The sequence below is a fragment of the Peromyscus maniculatus genome, chromosome 22, assembly GCF_049852395.1.
Source record: "Peromyscus maniculatus bairdii isolate BWxNUB_F1_BW_parent chromosome 22, HU_Pman_BW_mat_3.1, whole genome shotgun sequence".
Lineage (NCBI taxonomy): Eukaryota > Metazoa > Chordata > Mammalia > Rodentia > Cricetidae > Peromyscus > Peromyscus maniculatus.
In genome coordinates this window covers 3,254,890-3,279,077 of record NC_134873.1, presented here as the reverse complement: position 1 = coordinate 3,279,077, position 24,188 = coordinate 3,254,890, and the positions used below count along the sequence as shown (strand labels likewise).

The window sequence follows — 24,188 nt, the reverse complement described above, 5'->3', positions numbered from 1 at the left end:
TTCCGCCCTCACAGTGGGGGGCTGCAGAGCCTGGGTCTCGCATTGTAGCGGCTTTGACATCGGGAAGGTCTGGGGCCTGGATCCTTCTCCTTGGGGTGTCCTGGACCCTGCAGGGTGCTGAGTAGCGTTCCCAACCTCCACAGTCCGGACAGCCGCACGTGTCTGCAGACATCACTTAGGTATCCAAAATCACACAGAATCAAGGCACTCACCGCTGACGCCCGGGAATAACCCCAAGGTCTTCTGCAGGATGGTGAGGGTGACCCCAACTGCCACGCTCCTGTTTCCAGTTCCACCTCCTCAGTACTGGGATCTTGCATCACCATGCTCAGCTTCACACACACACACACACACATTACTATTTTCTGGGTTGTTTTTGTGACAGGGTTTCTCTGTGTAGCCCTGGCTGTCCTGTATCTCACTCTGTAGCCCAGGCTGGCCTCGAACTCACAGAGATCCGCCTGCCTCTGCCTCCCGAGTGCTGGGATTAAAGGCGTGTGCCACTGCTGCCCAGCCAGCCCTTGCACATTTTAAAAGCACACAGATCTGTGTCCCAGTCACCAGCATCGGAGACGTCCATCTCTCGGGTTGGGGAGATGGCTCAGTGGGTAGATCATGTGCACGAAGCGTGAAGCCCGCAGAGTCCCGGAGCATCAGGCGTGACGGCCGAGCCTGTCAGCCAAAGCTGTGGGACTCGGAGACGGAGCCGAAGCCACCAGCCCAGCTCCAGGGACCCTGCCTCAAGGTGACAGAGCGGAAGGGGGCAGGGGAGTCTCGACATTCCCCGACCTCCAAATGCGTACATCTGCACGTGGTGGGCACACACTGCACATCACCGCCGCTCAAGGTTCCCATGTCATCTCCCAGCATGCACCGGGATGCTGATGTTTTATCCCCGTTGGTACAGCGGCTCCCCTTAGTCCCCGGGTGCATCCCAAGACGCTGTTTGATTCCGTGGAACCTCAGCTGTCCCAGACCCCTGGGACCACGGTGCTTTCTCCTGCTCACTCACACCCTGGCACAGCTTAGTGCATTGACCTCGGGACCTTGAGAGTGAAAGAAAATCAAAGCAGGCTTTGTAACCATCCACAAGAGATACAAGTTTACTCCAACTGCAGCGGAGTTACCTCATCTCTGGTGTCTGTGCTTTGTGGTTAGTGTTAAGGTGAGTAAGCAGTGTCCAGAGCAGGGCTCCTGCCAGCCGTTCCAGAACTTCCGAAGCTGAGGCAGGAGGATGGCCGTGAGTTTCAAACCAGCCTGGGCTTCAGAACAAAGCTATCCTAAGGCAGAAAAGCAAGCAAGGAGGAAGGGGGGGCTACCTCACACGCAGCCAACCTGACGAGCAGGGCTTAGGAAGCGACTAAGGCAGCAGACAGGACACACACCACACACACACACACACACATACACACATACACACAGACAGACAGACACACACACACACACACATACACACATACACACAGACAGACAGACACACACACACAGACACACACACACACCACACACACACACCACACACACACACATACACACACACCACTCACACAGACACACACATGCATACACACAGACACACACATGCACACACACACATACACACATGCACACCACATACACACCACACACACACATACACACACACACACACGCACACACACATACACACACACATATACACACAGACACACACATATATACACACACACATAGACACAAGACACACACACAAACACACAGACACACAGACACAAGACACACACACAGACACACACATACACACACAAACACACACACACACACACACACACACACAGCAGACACCGGGGGACGGCTGGACAGAAGTCCCGTCGTCAGGGCCAGTGTGTCACGCAGCCCACCCGGCCTGTGCCGGGGTCTGACACGGTCTCGCTGAGGAGCCCACGCTGGGCTGGGATCTAAGCCTCCGACCACCACCCGAGCGCAGGCCGGACAGACGGGCACCACGTGCCAGGATCCCTGCTCCTCCTAAAACAGCGGACGGGGAGATCCCAGGACCTCGGGGATTTGTCTCCCAATGCAGGGCGGACGTGAACGCGCTTGTGGGTGACTCGGTGGGGTTCAGACAGCCCCCGACCCCCTCCCTAAGTTAGAGATTAGTGCTCTGGCCCTAAGCAGCCTGGGTAAAACCTGGGAACATATGTGTATGTGCAAGCTCGCATGTGTGTGTGCATGTGTGTGTGCACATGTGAGTACCTGTGTGTGTGCCTGAATGCACTCGTGTGCGTGTGTGTCTGTGGTTTGAGTGCTTGTGCACAGTGCACTGGGACGCGCCTGGCCTGCAGAGGGTGGAGGTGCGGCTCACAGCCACAGGCCTCGTGCCCTGGGTGACATTTCCAGGGTGCCTGCCACCTGCTCCTCTCAAAGTCTCCAGGAGCCAGACTGAAATGTCACCCCGCCGCCTCCTGGAAGGATCTGAAAACAGAGAGTCCCCGCTTCTCTTTTTCTGCCCCCCCCCCCCCAGTCAGTCGCAGCCTGAGGGTGGAGGACATGGGAGCGAGCACTCGGAGGGCCTGGGTAATCCCCAGAACTTCTCCCCTTCTTCACACAAGGGCTTCAGAGCCGGGCACCTGACTCACACAGGACCCAGGGCAGCTGCCTTTCCACTGTGCGCCGGCAGGGTCTCATGTAGCCCAGGCTGGCCCGGAACCCACTGTGCAGCTGAGGATGGACTTTGACCTCCTGTCCTCAGCCTCCACCTCAGGAGTGCTGGGGTGACATGGGACACCCCCAGACCTAGCTTCTGCAGTGCTGGGGTGGAGCCCGGGGCCTCTGCCCGCCGAGCCCAGCAATGGGGCCCTTACTGTAAGAGAAGGCCACTTCGCTGATCTGGAATGGCGCCGTCCATGCCGCCCTCCCAGACGCGCCCAGTGCGTTAGCATCTCGGCCGAGCCCAACAATTTTTGACTAACCCCAGAACATTCCATCACCCCCCAGACAGTTCTCACCTCCATGAGCAGGCCCAACTAACCCAGGTGTGATGGGATATACCAGGGAGGCTGAGGCAGGGGGATTACCAGTTGGAGGAGAGCCTGGGCTACAGAGAAAGTTCCAAGCTAGCTCAGGCCAGAGCGTAAGGCTGGTTCAACACACAAATAGTGAAATAAACATAAATAAACACACTTGACTCCCACAAACGGCTGGGCTGGCCTCAAATTCACGGCAATCCTCCTGCACCAGCCTCCCGAGTGTAGGGATGGCAGGCATGAACCGAAACGCTCAGTTCAGAAAAATTAACTGTGTTTCGAGACAGGGTCTCATGTAGCCCAGGCTGGCCTAGAACTCCTGCCCCTCCTGCCCCTGAGTCCTCAGTGCCAGGGTGACAGGTGTGGCTGTCACCTGTGGCTCTGTCACCGAGCCTGTGTCCTCAAGGGCCCCCCATGTTGCAGCAAGTGTCAGATGCCCTTCCCTTTTCACGGCTGTGTAATATGCCGCTGTGTGGACGTACCGCAGTGGGGGTGGATGTTGTTCCCACCTTTCCGCTCATGAATCACACCGCCCTGAACACATGCGGGCAAGCACCCCTTCCCGCCCTGGCTCCCCGCTTTTTTGAGGGTGCCCTTCAGGGTGGACTGGGGCGTTTGTTCTAAGGCTGGCTGCACTCACTCAGCCAGCCAGTGTCCCTCGGGCTGCACCGGGTGTGAGGCTGGGCTGCCTCCCCACTCCTGGGCCCTGCGGGTTCCCTCCGCCAGCACCCTCCTCTGGTAACCCAGTCGGGGGGGCTGGGGCTGGGGCTGGGGTGCCTGCTGCTCTGCGCTCAGCTGAGCAGGACAGAGGTCAGCTGCCGGCTGTCAGGCGGGAAGAGCAGGCGGTGACTTGGATTTATTTTCGCTTGGCCGCGCTCTGGGTCGCATCTGGAAGGCTTCTGGGAAAGGGGCTGCCCCGCAGGAGCAGAGCTGGCCCGATGTGTGCACGCGCAGCCACGCGCGGCTGCCGTGTCTGTGTGTCATGCACGCATGCTCCTGCTCCGTGTCTGTGTGTCACGCGCGGCTGCCGTGTGTGTCACGCGTACATGCTCCTGCTGCCGTGTCTGTGTGTCACGCATGCATGCTCCTGCTGCCGTGTCTGTGTGTCACGCGCGGCTGCCGTGTCTGTGTGTCACGCATGCATGCTCCTGCTGCCGTGTCTGTGTGTCACGCACGCATGCTCCTGCTGCCGTGTCTGTGTGTCACGCGCGGCTGCCGTGTCTGTGTGTCACGCATGCATGCTCCTGCTGCCGTGTCTGTGTGTCACGCATGCATGCTCCTGCTGCCCTGTCTGTGTGTCACATGCGGCTGCCGTGTCTGTGTGTCACGCGTGCATGCTCCTGCTCCATGTCTGTGTGTCACGCGTGCATGCTCCTGCTCCGTGTCTGTGTGTCACCCGTGCATGCTCCTGCTCCGTGTCTGTGTGTCATGCGCAGCCGCCGTGTCTGTGTGTCACGCGTGCATGCTCCTGCTGCCGAGGGCGGAGGGACCGCCGGACAGATTCCCGGCCACAGGCTCCGGTGACGTGCGGCGGGGCCTCCTCGCCAGCGACAGAGTCAGCCAGGCCGCCTGACCGGGACCTGTGACCGAGTCCAGGGAGGACAGGGCCGCACTCAAAGCCCCAGGGCAGCCGCTGTCCCCACCCGACGGCACGGCGTGGAAAATTCACACACGGGCAAGGTCAGCAGGGCCCTGAGAGCCAAAAATCCTGAAAGCCCTGGGTCTCCCCACAGGTGTGCAGCCTCAGGACGGGACAGCAGGGACGTCGTTACTAACCAGGGACGTCGTTACTAACCAGGGACGTCGTTACTAACCAGAGCTTGCCAACAAAATCTACCCCGACCACGCCCCCAGCCCCTCACTGGGGATTCTGGGCGGGGCTCCACCCTGACCACGCCCCCAGCCCCTCACTGGAGATTCTAGGCGGGGCTCCACCCTGACCACGCCCCCAGCCCCTCCCTGGGGGATTCTAGGCGGGGCTCCACCTGACCACGCCCCCAGCCCCTCCCTGGGGGATTCTAGGCGGGGCTCCACCTGACCACGCCCCCAGCCATCCACTTTTTGAAAGTTTCATTATGTCGCTCTGGCTGTTTCTTTCTTTCTTTTTTTTGTTTTTTTTTTTTCGAGACAGGGTTTCTCTGTGCAGTTTTGCGCCTTTCCTGGATCTCGCTCTGTAGCCCAGGCTGGCCTCGAACTCACAAAGATCCTCCTGCCTCTGCCTCCCCAGCGCTGGGATTAAAGGTGGGAGCCACTATATAAGTTCCCAGTACTCTTTAGCTTTTATTTTGAAACAGGGACTCACTAAGGTGCCCGGGCTGTCTTGAACTTGCTGTCCTTCTACCTCTTCCTCCAAAATGCGGGGTGACAGATGTGCACTGAGGGGACCCGCAGTCTGGGTGAATCGGGGACACAGGACGCCCGCCGCAGCCGAATGTCAACAGAGCCACACAGACCCTCTCCAGCGCGCATGCCCGGTTCCTGCCCCAGGCCCGTGGCGCCCGGGGACATCAGTCCGGGTCCTTCTCTGTGGGGTGTCCGGGGCCTGCAGAGCACCGAGCAGCCTCCACCCACCATGAGCTCCACCACCCTGAAATGCAGGGGTGGGGGACCCCGCGTGAAAGGGTTGGGGTCACACAGCCGGGCGGTGCGGGCTGAGTCTCCAGCTTCTGTCTGGGCCGCGGCTGGGAGGATTCGCACCCTGGACCGACTCCCGTGGAAAGGCTCCCGGCTGGCACGGAGCCAGCGTCCCCTTCCGGCTGAGGCCTGTCTGCCGGAAGTCAGGAAACGGCTGTGAGCGGCAGCGACGGTTAAGGAAAAACATCCCAGGAATGCGAATCTCTGCGCCGCCTGCGAGGGCTCCCGGCGCTCCGCCTCCCGGCTGCAGCCAGGGCCCTGCAGGATCCACACTCAGGTGCAGCCAGGGCCCTGCAGGATCCACACTCAGGCCCGCGGGCCCAGGGGTCAAGCAGAGTCCCTGTGGCTGGTTTGAGGTCACCGCCCCCTGGGTCCCGTCCCCCGAGGCCACCGCGTGCATTAACCAGGGACCCTCACCCTGGTCCTCAGGCTGGACCCGGAACAGCACTGACTGGCGGTAGCAGATGGGAGAATGCACATGCTAGCACCAATAGGTGCAGGCGCGCGCGCGCGCGCGCGCACACACACACACACACACACACACACACGTATGCACACACACGTATGCACAGGCATGCACACAACTACCATACACACACCATGCACACACACACCACGCACACACATATGTGCATGCACACACCCACCATACACACACACCATGCACACAAACATACACACGTATGCACAGGCATGCACACACACACACAGAGGCATGCACCTACCCACCACACACATACACACACACACACACACACAGGCAAGCATGCACACAGAAGGCTTAGGGCGGTGTCTCCATCCCACAGTGTCTGCCCTGCCACTCTCTGCCTCTGACCCTGAGCTGTGTGTGTCCTCACATCCAAAGCCAAACACGTCAGTCCTCGGGGGTCACAGCCTCGCGTGGCCTCTGGGGTGCCCCCCGTCCCCCTTCATGATCTTTTCTAAACACGGAGAGGACTCCCAGCGCCCGGTGACCATCGCTCACGTGTACATGGCCCAGGAGGGGTCCCGGGATGGGGAGAGAACCGGGACTTCCCACAGCAGGACTGAGAAGCCTGGGGGAGGGTCGTGCTGGGGACACTCGGCCCAGGTGGACAGTCAGTTGGGAGACTTGAACTCAATCCAAGCTGCCCTTGCTCCCCAATGCCAGCCATTGTGGGGTTACGTACCCGGCTGCGTTTTCCTGGCCGGGTCGCTCCTGCTCAGCGTCATGGGCTGACGGTCAGGCCGGCCATCCTGACACAGAATAACGTGTTCTCTCTTGTGCTGGCGAATGGGTTCAGTGGGTCAAGGGGCTTGCGGCCATGCCTGTCCCCTGAGCTTGACCCCTGAACCCACACAGTAGTCAGATCTGCCTCCCACACAGATTGTCTTCTGACCTCCACATGTGTAGCCACCGACCTCCACACAAAACACACACCTCATGCACACTCACACACACACCACACATACATAATCACACACACACACACTCACACACACACATACATAATCACACACACACTCACAAACATGCACACACACTCACAAACACACACTAACTCTTAGATGCAATGGCCTTGTACAATAAATTGAAATATCGTCACGAGTCCCTTTCCACACCTGCAACAGACGGGGGAATGTTTGGGAAGGGAAGGATCCCCACATGTGGCCTGTGCCCCGCCGGACACCTCAGGGTCATTCATAAACCAGCACCGGGGGCCGCGTCTGTGGTTCCAGCACTCAGAGGCGGAGGCAGGAGGACCGACTTCAAAGCTTATCTGGGCTACTTAGAGAAGCCCTGTCTCAAAAAGAAATCAACACAACACTTCAGTGGCGGCGCACGCCTTTGATCCCAGCACTCGGGAGGCAGAGGCAGGCGGATCTCTGTGAGTTCGAGGCCAGCCTGGGCTACAGAGTGAGATCCAGGACAGCCAGGGCTACACAGAGAAACCCTGTCTCAAAACAAAAAGTAAATCAAGCAAAAACTTATGCTTCAGCCACGAAAAGCCAGCACAGCCCCTGACGTGCTGCGGCAGCCGGGTCTGCCTGGGTAACACAGCTGACGCGGAGGAAGACTGTGCAGCCAGAGAAGACGCTGGCTTTACTGTGAAAAATGACACGCACGTGTCCACGTAGACATCGGGGAGTGTATGCACTGAAAAACTGTCGGCAGTGAAGTGTCTGCAGAACTGTTCCAGGGCTGGCACGGGAGACATGCCCGACAGCAACAGAGTTCATAGACCCCCCCACCGCAATGTCGGGGGCGTGGTCAGGGTGGAGCCCCGCCCAGAGTCCCCAGTGAGGGGCTGGGGGCGTGGTCAGGGTGGAGCCCCGCCCAGAATCCCCAGTGAGGGGCTGGGGGCGTGGTCGGGTGGTATCTTAGTCCATGAGAGGTCACAGGTCACCCTCATCACTGCAAAACAAAATCCCGGAGCCAGGAGTGACTCCCAGACACGGTGGAGAGGATCCGAGCGTTGACCTTATGCAAATATGTACAATCTGAGCGTGAGTGAGTGACAGGTATCCTTCCTTGCAGCAGATGGCCAGCGGAACCTTCCGGAAGGAAACTGAAGTTAGGGAATCATTAACGGCGGATCAGAGACCACGCATGCTCGGAGCATTTTCCCACAGGTTATCCATTGACAGGAAGCGTAGGAACAATTAGGGCCGGGGTGTGTCAAAGTCTGCAGCCGCTGTAAGGGCACACGAGAGCGGCACGGGCCCCTGACACCACCACCATGCACACACACCACCACCACGCACACACACACCACGCACACACACACCACGCACACACACACCACGCACACACACACCACGCACACACCACACACACACACCACCACCATGCACACACCACCACCACGCACACACCACCACCATGCACACACCACCACCATGCACACACACCTCCACCATGCACACACACCTCCACCATGCACACACACACCACGCACACACACCACCACGCACACACACACCACGCACACACACCACCATGCACACACACACACCACCACGCACACCACCACGCACACACATGCGCACACACCTCCACCATGCACACGCACACCACCACGCACACCACCACCACCATGCACATACACCCCCACCACACACCACCACCACACACACACACCACCACCACGCACACACATGCACACACACCACACACCACGCACACACACCACACACCACGCACACACAGCACCACGCACACACATGCACACACACACACACACACCACGCACACCATGGGCTGCACTTCCTGCAGGGCGCAGCACCAAATACAGAGCCCCCGACTGCACGTGGGACACTAGAGACCCGAATGGAGGTGTCTGGTCTGTGGTGACTGGTCTGTCCCCTAGGCTGGTGTCAAGAATGACCAAGAGGGGCTGGAGAGACGGCTCAGCGGTTAGAGCACTGACTGCTCTTCCAGAGGACCTGACTTCAATTCCCAGCAACCACATGGTGGCTCTCAACCATCCGTGATGAGATCTGGCGCCCTCTTCTGGCCTGCAGGGATACATGCAGGAGAACACTGTATACATAATAAATAAATAATCTTTAAAAAAAAAACCTGACCAAGTGAGGGGGCTGGGGAGGCGGCTCCGCGGTGGCTGCACTTGTACAACATGAAGACCTGAGTTCAAATCCCCTGCAACCACATACAGGTACATGCCTGAGCCCTTCCCCCATGCTGTGTGGGAGGAGACAGGGGGATGGCTGTGACCTCCTGCCCCTAACTCTGGGGTCTGCAAGACCCTGTCTCAAGGGAATAAGTGAGGGGCTGGGGGCGTGGTCAGGGGGCAGCCCCGCCCAGAATCCCCAGTGAGGGCTGGGGGCGTGGTCAGGGTGCAGCCCCGCCTAGAATCCCCCAGTGAGGGCTGGGGGCGTGGTCAGGTGGAGCCCCGCCTAGAGTCCCCCAGTGAGGGCTGGGGGCGTGGTCAGGGTGGAGCCCCGCCTAGAGTCCCCCACTTAGGGCTGGGGGCGTGTCCAGCAGTGTCCAGCGCTAGGACCTCGCTCACCCCCAGGACCGGCGATGAAAATTCCCCTTCTCCTTTCCTTCACTGTTTCTCACTTCACAGCCCTGGGGCTGGAACCCGGAACCTCGCGCTTGGCCGCAGTCACTGAACGCAGCTGCCCCCGAGTCCTCAGACCCAGGACCGTCTCCTCGCTCCTCCCCTTTCCGTGGCCCGGGCCCCGGGGCGGCCGTGAGCTGTGACCCCCGCTCGGTGCTGTGACCCCGGCTCGGTGCTGTGACCCCGGCTCGGTGCTCTGACCCCGGCTCGGTGCTGTGACCCCCGGCTCGGTGCTGTGACCCCCGCTCGGTGCTGTGACCCCCGCTCGGTGCTCTGACCCCGGCTCGGTGCTGTGACCCCGGCTCGGTGCTCTGACCCCGGTGCTGTGACCCCGGCTCGGTGCTCTGACCCCGGTGCTGTGACCCCGGCTCGGTGCTCTGACCCCGGTGCTGTGACCCCGGCTCGGTGCTCTGACCCCGGTGCTGTGACCCCGGCTCGGTGCTGTGACCCCGGTGCTGTGACCCCGGCTCGGTGCTCTGACCCCCGGCTCGGTGCTGTGACCCCGGTGCTCTGACCCCCGGCTCGGTGCTCTGACCCCCCCGCTCGGTGCTGTGACCCCGGCTCGGTGCTCTGACCCCCGCTCGGTGCTGTGACCCCGGCTCGGTGCTCTGACCCCCCGCTCGGTGCTGTGACCCCCGCTCGGTGCTCTGACCCCCCGCTCGGTGCTCTGACCCCGGCTCGGTGCTCTGACCCAGGCTCGGTGCTCTGACCCAGGCTCGGTGCTCTGACCCCGGCTCGGTGCTGTGACCCCCGGCTCGGTGCTGTGACCCCGGCTCGGTGCTGTGACCCCGGCTCGGTGCTCTGACCCCGGCTCGGTGCTGTGACCCCCACTCGGTGCTGTGACCCCCGGCTCGGTGCTGTGACCCCCGGCTCGGTGCTGTGACCCCCGGCTCGGTGCTCTGACCCCCGGCTCGGTGTTCTGACCCCGGCTCGGTGCTGTGACCCCGCTCGGTGCTGTGACCCCCCGCTCGGTGCTCTGACCCCGGCTCGGTGCTGTGACCCCCCGCTCGGTGCTCTGACCCCGGCTCGGTTCCTGCCCGGCCAGGGCGCCCGCCAACCCCTGCTTCTCAACTCCAGACCCGAGGTCCCCCGGCCCTGCAGAAGGCGGGGCGCCCCTGTCCTGAAGTCTCCCCGCGGGCTCCCCAGACCTCCTGGGCCCGTGCACGGCGCGAGCGAGGCCCTGGCCAGACAGCAGCGGGCCGGGAGGACGGCCCGGCTGACTTCAGGCCCGAGGAATTCCGCCCCGCCAGCGTCTAGACTGCGGGACTCGGGCCGCGGGGACGCGGCGGGAGCCGGGCCAGCGGCGCACGTGCCGCCCCCTGGCGGCCAGGTCCCCCCAGCACCCAGGTCCGCACAGCACCCCAGGCCCCGCAGCACCCCAGGCCCGCAGCACCCCAGGTCCACAGCACCCCAGGTCCGCGCAGCACCCAGGTCCGCAGCACCCCAGGCTCCTCCGCAGCACCCAGGTCCGCGCAGCACCCAGGTCCGCAGCACCCCAGGTCCACAGCACCCCAGGTCCGCGCAGCACCCCAGGTCCGCGCAGCACCCCAGGTCCGCAGCACCCCAGGTCCGCGCAGCACCCAGGTCCGCAGCACCCCAGGTCCGCAGCACCCCAGGCCCGCAGCACCCCAGGCCCGCGCCACCCCAGGTCCGCAGCACCCCAGGCCCCTCAGCACCCAGGTCCGCAGCACCCCAGGTCCGCAGCACCCCAGGTCCACGCAGCACCCCAGGCCCCGCGGCACCCCAGGCTCCCCCGCAGCAGCCCAGGTCCGCGCAGTACCCCAGGTCCGCAGCACCCCAGGTCCGCAGCAGCCCAGGTCCGCAGCACCCCAGGCCCCGCAGCACCCCAGGTCCGCAGCACCCCAGGTCCACGCAGCACCCCAGGCCCCGCAGCACCGCAGGTCCGCGCAGCACCCCAGGTCCGCAGCACCCCAGGTCCACAGCACCCCAGGTCCGCGCAGCACCCCAGGTCCGCAGCACCCCAGGTCCGCAGCACCCCAGGTCCGCGCAGCACCCAGGTCCGCAGCACCCCAGGTCCGCAGCACCCCAGGTCCGAGCAGCCCCCCAGGTCCGCAGCACCCCAGGTCCGCAGCACCCCAGGCCCGCAGCACCCCAGGCCCGCGCCACCCCAGGTCCGCAGCACCCCAGGCCCCTCAGCACCCAGGTCCGCAGCACCCCAGGTCCGCAGCACCCCAGGTCCACGCAGCACCCCAGGCCCCGCGGCACCCCAGGCTCCCCCGCAGCAGCCCAGGTCCGCGCAGTACCCCAGGTCCGCAGCACCCCAGGTCCGCAGCAGCCCAGGTCCGCAGCACCCCAGGCCCCGCAGCACCCCAGGTCCGCAGCACCCCAGGTCCACGCAGCACCCCAGGCCCCGCAGCACCGCAGGTCCGCGCAGCACCCCAGGTCCGCAGCACCCCAGGTCCACAGCACCCCAGGTCCGCGCAGCACCCCAGGCCCGCGCCACCCCAGGTCCGCAGCACCCCAGGTCCGCAGCACCCCAGGTCCGCAGCACCCCAGGTCCGCAGCACCCCAGGTCCCGCACCGATCACAGTTGGGGGGCCCAGCCTGTGGGGAGCCTGCCACGGTTTCGTCAAGGGAGAAACGCCGCGTATTTCGTAACTTAATGGTGCAGCATGAGCATATTTTAGGGCCCCCTGCTCAGTGCAGACAGAGCTCTGGCTCCCCCCGCGTGCCAGAGGCCCAGGCCTGGCTTGCACACCCGTCACCCTCAGTGGGGGCAGGAGGATCAGCCTTCACCGTGCTGAGAGTTCGAGGATAGCCTCTGCTACGTGAGACTGTCTCAGAGAGAGACAGATGAGAAACGGAGGTCCGGGACCTGGCGGAGGGCTGAGGCACAAACGAGCGACCGAGGTCAAATGCCCTGCACCCCGCAAAATCCAGATGTGGAATCGGTGAGAGGGCTGGGCTGCTAAAGGCGCTTGCGGCCAACACCAGAACCTCGGACTTGGCCTCTGATCCCCACAGGCGAGGCACTGTTCTCACCGGAGCCTGCTCCTGGGACACACACACACACACACACACACACACACAGACACACACACAGACACACACACACACACACACACACGCCCGCTGTGGTGCCTGTAACCCCCGCGCTGTGGGCACAGAGGCAGGGGCGTGATGGGATAACCGGCTGACAGCCTAGCTCTAGGCTCAAGGCGAGACCCTGGCTTGCCTGGCGGCGGCGGCGGCAGCAGCATCAGTTGTGGTGGTGGTGCAGGCAGGCGGATCTCTGTGAGTTCGAGGCCAACCTGGTCTATAGAATGAGTTCCAGGACAGCCTGGGCTACACAGAGAAACCCTGTCTTGGAAAAACAGAGAGAAAGATCCTGGCTCAGGGGAGTGAGACTGAGAGCGAGGGAGCAGGAACCCCGTGTCTTGCTCACCTGTGCACGTGAGTGTGCGCATCACCACACACAGAGTAATAAGAACAAAAACACTTCGCTCCTATAGCTGAGCCGACCTCTCTCGGCACTGTGGACACGGAGCCTGGTCATTCTCTGTGGGGCATCCTGGTCTCTGCAGGGTGCGGGGCCCAGTCTCCGATGATGTCTACCCATGCTGTGCTAAGAGCTCCCCAAGTGTGCACACAGGTCCCCAGACATCACCCCAGCCCTCCAAGAACTGAATCACCCCAAGTGACCTTCCCTTGGCTGGGGGTTCCTTTCACCCTAAGATAACCTGTGACCCACGTTCACCTCACAGCTTATAAAGACTGAACCAGCCAAGGCCTCACTGCGTGCGATTGGTCCGGACCACGTCCGACCCCTCCGAGATCTCAGAACCAATGGGTCTGCAAACCAAGGCCCATCTGTCTGTCTGTGCGTTTCTGAGATAGGGTCTCATGTAGCCGAGGCTAACCTTCCAATGAACTCCGATCCTCTTGCCTCCAACCCAAGCGCTGGGAAGACAGGTGCCCCACCACCTCCGGTTTACATGGCCCTGGGGTTGGAAGCAGGGCCTTAAGCATGCTAAGGGAGCCCTCCACCCACTGAGATGGAGGAGGAGGAGGGAGGGACCAGGATCGGGCCTCGGTTACCTATGGTTACAGGCGCAGCCAGGAAGGTTCCAACAAGGAAGTCTGCTGTGTGCAGAACCCTGCTGGAGTGAAGCCTGGGTCCCTGGCGCCTGGGGGCTGTCCATACGGACTGAGATGTCTGCCTGACATGGTGACATCTGTCCATATGGCTCTCTTTTGAGGCAGGGTCTCATGTGGCCCAGGCTGGATTTGAACTCCCCATTCAGCCGAGGATGACCCTGAGCTGCCCTGGTTTCTGCCCTGCCGGGGGTGGAGCCCAGGGCTCCCGGTGCCAGGCAGGTGCTCTGCCCACCCAGCCCAGCCCACATCTTGCTAATTTGCCTCATTTTCTCAATTGTCATTTTTTGACATCCTGTTGATCTGGTGCTTGAGTGGTTCCCACAGCCCCAGGTGTCCTGACAGGTGTGAGGCTGGCTCCCAGCTGTGGTCACAGAGTGTCCTCGAGGAGGAGGAGGAGGAGGAGGAGGAGGAGGAGGAGGAGGAGGAGGAGGAGGAGGAGGAGGAGGAGGAGGTGCAGGGGAGCACCCGGCACAGAGACGGGTGGGGTGAAGGTCGGTAGGCATTTCCTGAAAATCACTTTATTTCATTCCAGACATCACAGAGTTAACTCACAGCGGACGCATAAATTAGTAGGGCTGGACCTCTGTCTCTGAAGAGGACACAGGTTCTGGCTGGGGCTGTTGCTCAGAGGGTAGAACACTAACCCTAGCCTGGCCAGCCCAGGGCCGGGGTCCGTGCCCAGTGGGTAAAACTGGCACAGTTCCTCACACCTGTCATCCCAGCATCGGGGAAGGGGGGGGCAAGAGGATCTGGAATTTAGGATCATCTATATGTCAAGAAAAAAAAAAAAAGCTGGGCAGTGGTAGCGCACTCCTTAAATCCCAGTATGGGAGGCAGAGGCAGGGGGATCTCTGTGAGTTTGATGTCAGCCTGGTCTACAGAGTTCCAGGACAGCCAGGGCTGCACAGAGAAACCTTGTAGGTGTGTGTGTGGGGGGGGTGGGGACAACCAAGAATTGAGCACACATTTAGGGAAAGCCCCCCACGACTGGTTCCCCAGTTGATTCTGGGAAGGGAGCCAGGCCGGTGGCTGTGAGGGGCGCCTGGGTCCCTGGTCACAGGGCTCTGAGGCTTCACACCCCAGGTGCAGCTATTGAAGTGTGACATTCTCCAGTCTTCCCACAACAATGTGGCTGGCGAGGGGGTGGGGGGCTGGGGGCTGGGGTGTGAGCCACAGCTCGGCCACCATTGCATTCCCAGTCTCAGCCAGCCCTACCCGGGGACCAGTGTCTGGGGAGGGGGGAGGGGGGGTAAGTGGCGGGAGAGGGAAGCGGGTATGAAGACCGGAGAGGAAGTGTCAGAGATCAACAGCCCCGAGGCAGGGACTCGTATCCATAGCAACGCGGTTCCTGGAAGCCGGGGAAACAGAGCCAAGGGTCCATCACCAGGTTCACTCCACGGTCACGAGAGAGAAGCCACCGTGACACCTGTTGATGGAGCGGTCAGGATGCTCGGTGCACAAGCCAGACTCAGACCCATGCACGCCCCAGGATCCGCTCCCAGGACGTCACAGGAAGGGTCGGATGCAGGGACCAGGGAGAAGATGAAGTTGTGTGACGTGAGGACAGAGCTTCCTCGTTAGGGGAAGACGGTGAGGACGGACACACGGCTGTGTGAGTGAGCTTGGTGCTGCTGGGCTGAGACACGGCTAACATGGGAGACTTTATGTTCTGGGCACATCACGGTGGGTTGGTTTTTCAGCACAGGGTTTCTCTGTGCAGCCCTGGCTGTCCTGGAACTCACTCTGTAGCCCAGGCTGGGCCCTAACACATAGAGATCCGCCTGCCTCTGCCCTTCGAGTGCCTGGATTAAAGGCGTGCGCCACCGCACCCCAGACATCACCTTAGTTTTAAAAAGAGAAACATGACGGGGAAGGAACAGGAGGAAAGGAGGGAGGGGAAACTGTGGTTGGTATGCAAAATAAACTAAAAAAAAAAACTAATAATGAAAAAAAAAGAGAAACACAGGGGGGCTGGAGAGACAGCTCAGTGGTTAGAGCACCAGGTGCTCCTGCAGCGGACCTGGCTCCAATTTCCAGCACCCACTCCGGGCTCACAGCTGTGTGTATCTGCAGATTCAGGGGACCCAACACCCTCACACTGACATACACACAGGCAAAACACCAATGTACACTAACTACAAACAAATGAATTATAAAAAGAGAAACCTGGGTCCTAGCTGCTGACTAAGCACCCCCACCCTCGTCCCCACGCCCCCCACACCCCCTCACTCCACCCCCATGACCCAGCAGGCCGGTGGGGTCAAGGCGAAGGGATGCACTCACTGTGGGGGCTGACGGGGGGGGGGGTGAGCTGCCCCCAGTCTCCAGAAAGTCTCCTCCTTGCTCACGCATGGACACTCGTCTGGGGACCAGGGACCTGAGTCAGGACCCCAGACTGCTGCAGCCAGCAAGCATCCTCGTGGGGAAGGGCTGTCGGAGCGCGGGTGCGGAGTTCGAGGCGAGGCAGATCGGGGAGGCTGCTCATGGGACACCACCCCCACCCCCTGTACAGCTCTCTTAGAGCCCCAGGCCAGTGTGAGGACCAAGATGTAAAAGTGACATCCTGGGGTGCCAGAGAAGCAGTGTGGGGCCCCTGCCCACCGGCCAGGCTCCCCAGTGCCCCCTGAGCCAGCGTTACACACGTCCACCGTGACGGCCACGGCACCCTTTCATTTCTTGGTGTTTCAGTCAGGAGGGTTGGACTTCTGGGGTTTCAGTCATCATGAGACTAGAACCTTCTACGGCTCCCAAGGGCCCCAATCAGAACCAGGATATTACTCCCTCCAGGAAGGTCACCTTGAAGCTCTGGGGTCTGACCCAGGGGTGACTCTGCCTACCGGGGGGCCCCGGGGGACATCTGGGGACACGTGTGGCTGTCACGCTGGATGAGAAGCTGGCATGGAGCTGGTGGTGGATGGGAACTAAGTCCAGCACCCTGCAGGGCCCAGGACATCCTACCCTGAGACCAAGCGGGTCCTGCACCCCAGTGACAGGAAGTTACTGTCGCTCCAGCAATGGGGTGCCAGGGCACAAGGGACCCCCGTGGAGGGTGTGCCAGGAGCCCCTGGGGGCGGGCGGCCCATGGCTGCCGCGCTTACCACCGTCCCCGGCAAAGCCAGCGTCTCTGGCTTCGGGGCCCCACCTGCCCTACCCCAGGCCACCCCCACCCTGGCCTCTGTCCCCACTGCTGCCGCCTCCCGGGCTCCCCGGGGTCACAGCGGCTGTGCCCCCCCCCCCAGCTCTGACTCAGCACCGTGTGTCAGGGCTCTGGACACAGCGAGCCGCATTCCAGGAGGTCCCCGCTGACTCGGCCCAAGGCCACAGGAGATCCTCGGCTCCTCTGGCTGACAGGCGCGGGAGGCCGCGGGAGGTCGACCCCAGCCTCTCCCCTCACCCCGCTCTCCACTGTGCTTGAGACGGTCTTCGTGAACCCGGAACTCCGTCACCAAGCTGGACGCTCTGGCCGGGGTCCCGGGCATCCTCCTGCCTCCACTGCCCCCGCGCGGGCTGGGACTGGGGATTTGAACTCAGGTCTTCGTGCAACCAGCAGGGACCCTCCCAGCCCTGCTACTAATTCCCACCTCGGGGGTAGCCTGGGGTAACAGTCAGGCAGATCCCTGTGGTTTTCCTCTGACCAGCCCCGCTCCCGCTGAGAGAGCCAGGGGGAGCAATGGAGCCAGACACCCGCGCACACTCAGACACACACACACACACGCACACAGGCTGGCGCTCCGGGTGGAGAGACACTTCATGAACGATGACGGGGATTTGGAAGAGAAGGGAAGGGGTGGGGCCTGAGCTCGGTGGGCAGAGCATGGGAGCCAGACCTGGGTCCTCCGCAGGGCCATGACCGCCCAACACAGCACCTTCATGTCATGTGTCCACCCCCGATGGGCTGGGGACACCACGTCAGGACAGACCCAGAGGACCAGGGCATGTGTCTCAGCACCCACACGGTGGCTCATGACCTCCTGTGACCAGCTCCAGAGGACCTGACACCCCCTTCTGGCCACCATGGGCTCGCACACCCTTTCCCTCCCCACCCACCCCATAAATAAAAATGACCTTAAATCAGGACCAGGGGCCAGCTCGGGGTGGACCTGGGGTGCTGCACAAATCCTAAATGGTCTTATAGTAAAAACCTGGAGCCAGACATTGGGGTGAACGCGGAAAGATCGGAGGAGACAGGCCACAGCCAACCTCACCCCGCCAGCTCCTCAGCCGATCCTGTCTCCACCGATCCTCAGACCGAAAGCCCCGGGTCCTCAGCTGAAAGGACCGGGTTCCCGACTCCTCACGCCGTCCACGCCTTTCTCCGCCCACCACTTCACTTCCTCCCAGTGCTGGCATTAATGTCCCGTGTGCTTCCCAAATACTGGTAACAAAGGCATGAGATGTCGTGTGCTGGGACTACAGGTGTGTGCCACCCCTGCCTGGCTCAGTTTCTCTCCTACACTGAGTCACTGTAGTCCAGGGTGGCTTTGAACTCACAGAGATCCAGACGGATCTCTGCCTCCCGAGTGCTGGGGTGAGAGGCGTGCGCCACCACCGCCCGGCCTCTGTGTTTAACTCTGTGGCTGGCTCTGTCCTCTGATCCTCAGGCAAGCGTTATTTCTTAGATTACCAATATCACCACCCGGGGTGCTGTGGGTGCCTTCCACCCACGCAGGTGAGCCGTGTCCAGCCCCTGCTGACTCCCCCGGGTCCCCACCACCCCTGACACATCATCATAGGTGACTGTCACCCCCACGTGCGTTGAGTCAACGGAGGCTGAGGCCCAGCACATCCGGGAATGACCCATCCCTGCATCAGCACCACTCTGGGGGAAGCGGATGCTTCGGGCGGTTGCTTAGCAACAGCATCCATCCGCACTGCGGCGCGAGGCTCTAGCTCTTTCTGCGCCGCCGACTTCTCTGGGTCCTGATTTTCAGACTGGGTGGACGGGCTTTCAAAGGGGGCGCTGCTCGGGGGGGGGGGCTGGGGAGGGGACCGAAGGGCACCGCAGAGAATAAAAGGGGTGATGCTGTGACCGAGCTGCGGCTCCGTCGGTAGCGTGCCTGTAACTCAGTCGTCGGGTGCTCGCCATCCGTGAAGCCCCGGGCTCCATCGCTAGCACGTGGTGGCACGGCCCTGCCACAGCACTCCGGGGGTGCGGACGGAGGGTCAGGAGCTCAGCGCCATCGTCAGCCACATAAAGAGTGACTTGAGCTAGCCTTGGCTACGTGAGACCCGGTCTCAAAGAACAGGCTTCCACCGCGGCTGGCGCGGTTTCTGTGCCATGGGGGGGGGGGCGTCCCTGGCCAGCTGCGGGTGTCTGGGGCCAGGTCACGGGGTCAGGGTCTTCGTTAGCCACTCTGGCATCTGTCGAGTAACCAGTCCTGACGGGCAAACGGCATCTGGGGGAGACTGTTCTCGGCGGAGGTGCCCCAGGGACGCCAGGAGGCTGCCACCCAGCCACCCGCCCCACCGGGGAGCGCTGGGGAGAAGACGGTTGGTGCCACCCCGGGGCAAGCCTCCCCCCGCAGGACAGGTGTGAGCAGAGTGCGGGGACACCGCTCAGGACAGACAGGTGTGAGCACAGTGCCGGGGACACCGCTGAGGACAGGTGTGAGCACAGTGCCGGGGACACCGCTGAGGACAGGTGTGAGCAGAGTGCGGGGGACACCGCTCAGGACAGGTGTGAGCAGAGTGCCGGGGACAGGACAGGTGTGAGCAGAGTGCCGGGGACGCCGCTCAGGACAGACAGGTGTGAGCAGAGTGCGGGGGACAGGACAGGTGTGAGCAGAGTGCGGGGGACAGGACAGGTGTGAGCAGAGTGCGGGGGACGCCGCTCAGGACAGGTGTGAGCAGAGTGCGGGGGACGCCGTTCAGGACAGGTGTGAGCAGAGTGCGGGGGACGCCGCTCAGGACAGGTGTGAGCAGAGTGCGGGGGACGCCGCTCAGGACAGGTGTGAGCAGAGTGCGGGGGACGCCGTTCAGGACAGGTGTGAGCAGAGTGCGGGGGACGCCGCTCAGGACAGGTGTGAGCAGAGTGCCGGGGACACCGCTCAGGACAGGTGTGAGCAGAGTGCGGGGGACATCGCTCAGGACAGACAGGTGTGAGCAGAGTGCAGGGGACACCGCTCAGGGTTGTGCCCTGTGCCGCGTCCTTGTCCCTGCAGGGGCGGCAGCAGCTCCCGAAGCCTGCACCCACCATGCCCGGGGCACCCGCAGTGTGACAGCCGCGCACCCGACGTCACCCAGGGCCCCCTGGAGGGCGGGGGGTCCCGCTAACGCGTCCTGGTGGCTGAGAGTGTCACACGCGAGTCCCCAGCGCCCTAAGAGCTTCCCGCCTTCCCAGCTGCAGGCTGGGCAAGGAGAAGGTTCGTGGGCACCGCAGCGGGGCTTCCGGCGGGTCTCCGTGTGGAACCCCACCACGACACACGGGTGACACACGGGTGACACACGGGTGTGCCCGGTGTCCCGGCGCCTGCTGTGGCCCTGTGAGCCGAGTAGCAGACGCGTTCCCGGGACAGTCTGTCCACAGAGACGGGTAATGCCACAGTTCCAACGGGCTGAGGACAAACGCAGAGGAGAGGGCGACCGGGCCAGGGCGCGCGCGTGTGTGTGTGTGTGCGTGTGTGTGCGCGCGTGTGAACGTGCGTGTGTGTGCGCGCGTGTGAACGTGCGTGTGTGCGTGCGTGTGTGTTGTGTGTGAGCGTGTGTGTGTGTGCGCGCGCGTGTGTGAGCGTGTGTGTGTGCGTGTGTGTGCGCGTGTGTGCGTGTGTGTTGTGTGTGAGCGTGTGCGTGTGTGTGCGCGCGTGTGTGCGTGTGTGTTGTGTGTGAGCGTGTGTGTGTGCGTGTGTGTGAGCGTGTGTGTGTGCGTGTGTGTGTGCGCGTGAGCCGGCGTCTGAGCCACCTGCCCCAGGGCGGCCCCACTCATGTCCCCAGCAGAAATGTCCCCAAAGTGCAAGAAAAGAGGGAACTTGAAGGAAAAAACCACCTCGATCTGGGGCCGCCCCGAGGCCGGAGGGCGGCTGTGCAGCCCGCGCTCCCAGGAGCCCCTGCGGCTGTCAGTCATGCCGGGCTGTCGGTCATGCCGGGCTGTCAGTCATGCCGGGCTGTCAGTCATGCCGGGCTGTCAGTCATGCCGGGCTGTCAGTCATGCCGGGTCCCGCCGCCCCCACCGTGCCCGACCCGGGCTCCCCAGCCCTGGGCGGTGGGCGGCCTCGCGCCTTCCCGGGGCGGGGCACGCTGGGGGGGGGGGCCGACGGCTCAGCCTCCCTGTCACCCCCACCCGACACACACAACCCCTGCCCGGTCCCCGGCGCGGGGCTGCGGGACGCGCGTCTCTGCTGCCCCCCGGTGGCCGCCCGTGGAGACGCAGGCGTTGCCGCCACCCCGGCGACACGGAACGAAGGGTCTCAGGCGCTGAGCCGAGCCCGGGGACCCGAGTTCGGTGCCCCACCCTGGAGAGGCCCGGCTCCCTCCGATGGTTCTCTGACACACGCGTGTGCACGTGTAAATACAGGTCATCATTTTTAAACGGGTCCGTACAGGACGGGGGAGATGGCTCCGTGGTCAGAGCCGCGTCTGCTCCTGCAGAGGACTTGGGTTCAAGTCCCGGCACCAACAACTGCCGGCGACTCCAGTTCTGGGGCCCAGCGCGCCCTCGGGGACGGCAACACACCGGTGCACAGAAAATAAAATAAATTAGTGACTCGGAAAAAGAGAGGAGGGAGGGAGAGGGAGGGAGGGAGAGGGAGGGAGGGAAGGGGAGGGAGAGGGAGGGGGACCCCGGGAGCTCTGGTCCCCACTCTGGCAGGGGCTCACGGGAGCCTCAGTCGCCCCCCCCAGGGACCCAGCGGCCGATGAGGCAGAGGATTCCCTGGGGGGAAACTGAGGCCGGGCACCTGCTGCGGCCTCTGCCCACCCACGCGGGGTTCCCCACGCACAGCCGCCCCGTGCGTTCCCGGCAACACGCGGGGTCCCCTTTAATCTGATGTGAGACGGGGCCTCGCTCTGCAGCCCAGGCCGCCTCGCACCCGGCATCCCCCTGCCTCTGCCCCGTGTTTGGAGCGACTGTGAGCCCAGGCTGGCTCACACCGCACAGCTGAGGCTGACCCGGTCCTCCCCATGTCGGGTGACAGGCCGCATGGTTCGCTTTCACGGGTGTGCGTCACACTCACACCAGCGCCGCCCCCCAACACACTCAGGTTCGGGAGAGTGCGGGATGAGGGTGCACACGTGCGTGCAGTGCCCGCGGGGGCCCGAGTCCACACTCACTCACACTCACTCACATTCACACACACACTCACACACACACAGTACCCCGTGTGTGCAGTACCCGCGGGACCCGAAGGGGCGCCTGTGCGGTGTAATGAGACGCTGTGTGACGCTGGCCCTGCGGGCACATGGCCACGTGACCACCCGACGTGTCTCACACACACACACACCACACACACCACACACACACACACTCACACCGACCCCCAGCCTCCTAGACCGAGGGGGCGGGGAGGACACGGCTGCGCCCTCCGCCCCCTGACGCCCGGGGTCCAGGTCACCCCGCAGCACCCGGCCCTTCCCGGTGGCCCGCACGACGCCCGGGCTTCAAAGCACCGAGCACAGCACCCACCTGCACCGAGTCCCAGCACCGCGCTTCCGACCCGAAGCCTTCGCCCTGGAAGAGAAACGCGGCGTTAGTGTGGACGGGGTCGAGGGTCGGTGTGAGTGTGTGTGAGTGTGTGTGTCTGTCTGTGTCCGTCCGTCCCTCCACCTGTCCCCAGGCCTGGCAGCCCCTTCGTCTGCTAAGCCCTCCAGCCCTTACTTTATTTTATTTTGTTCCGAGACGGTCTCTGTGCATCCCTGGCTGTCCTGGATCTCACTCTGTAGCCCAGGCTGGCCTCGAACTAAGAGATCCGCCTGCCTCTGCCTCCCAGTGCTGGGGTCAAAGGCGCCGCCGCCGCCCGGCTGTTTTATTTTCTAGGATTCCACCGCGCACCCGACCTCGGACTCCCAGTCCCCGTCTCTGCTCCGGCCGTGCTGAGCTCACGTGCTAGGCTCGGAACCCTTTCCTTCAGCTTATTTTCCCGGTCTCGGGACAGGGCCTCGTGCAGCCCAGGCTGGCCCCACTCACTATGTAGCCTAGGCTGGCTTGTGTGGTGCCAGGCCTGGCCTGGTGCATGCTGGGAGAGCGCTCAGCAAGCACCTGAGCTGCTTTATTATCGTTATCATTATCATTATTATTATCATTATCATCATTATTATTATTATTATTATCATCATCATCATTATTATCATCATTATTTGCAAATGCAGCTGCAGTCCCGGCCGCCGCCCGCAGGTGGCAGCGTCGCCGCAGGAAGCGGCCGGAAAGCTGCAGGGCCGCCCGGGTGTGTGATGAGAGCCCGGGTGCTGGGGTCCCCCGAGCGCCCCCGCGAGCGGTCAGAGGTCAGGACCCCGACGGTGCCCTCACGCGAGCCCAGAGGGGCCGCCCGGGCGCCGCTCCTGTGCCCTGTGCTGCGGCCGGGGTGAGCGGGCAAGGCTGAACTCCAGGAACTCAGTCAGGGTCCCCCGGCCGCGGGGAGACCTGGACCGGGGTGGGCGGGGCCGCGGGAGCCGGGGTGGGCGGGGCCGCGGGAGCTGGGGTGGGCGGGACCCCAGATTGGGCGTGGCCGTGGAAACCCCAGGTGGGCGGGGCCGCGGGACCCCGGGGTGGGCGTGGCCGTGGGGCTGCAAGACCCCAGGGTGGGCGGGGACGCGGGACTCCAGGTGGGCGGGGCCGCAGGGTGGGCGGGGTCGCGAGAGCCCAGGTGGGCGGGACCCCGGGGTGGGCGGGGCCGCGGGGAGCCCAGCGGTCCGGGCCCACGGAGAGGCCTAAGCAGCCCCCGCCCCACGCTGCAGGCCTGGAGCCCCCGGTAACGGCCTCGTGTGCCCCAGAGCCCGGGCAGGAAGGACGCCGACTGCGGTTGTGTGACCCACAGGGAAGGCCGTGCCACGAGCGTCCCTGTCATCCACGCTGGGGCCTCGGAGGGCGTGAGGAGGGGACGGGAGAGAACGCTTCTTACACACATGCACTGAGCACACGCAGGGGCATGCGCATGCGCACAGACACTCACAGACACAAACACGTGCACACAGACAGACACAGACAGACACACAGACAGGCACACACAGACACAGACAGACACACACACACACACAGACAGACACACAGACACACACAGACAGACACACAGACAGACACACACACACACACACACACACACCACACGTGCGCACACACACACACAGGCAGACACACAGTCACACACACACACGCGCACACACACACATGCACACACACACACACACACACACAGACACACAGTCACACACACACACG

General features: G+C 62.9%; 1 protein-coding gene across 2 annotated transcripts in view; it reads right to left on the bottom strand.

Moving 5' to 3' along the window:
* Gng7 (G protein subunit gamma 7) overlaps positions 1 to 24,188 on the bottom strand; it is a 59,727-nt gene that overhangs the window by 18,838 nt on the left and 16,701 nt on the right. For both annotated transcript variants that reach the window (XM_076558872.1, XM_076558873.1), the window contains exon 2: positions 22,440 to 22,484. The gene's annotated coding sequence lies outside the window, so the exon portion shown is untranslated. The remainder of the gene's footprint in view (positions 1 to 22,439; positions 22,485 to 24,188) is intronic.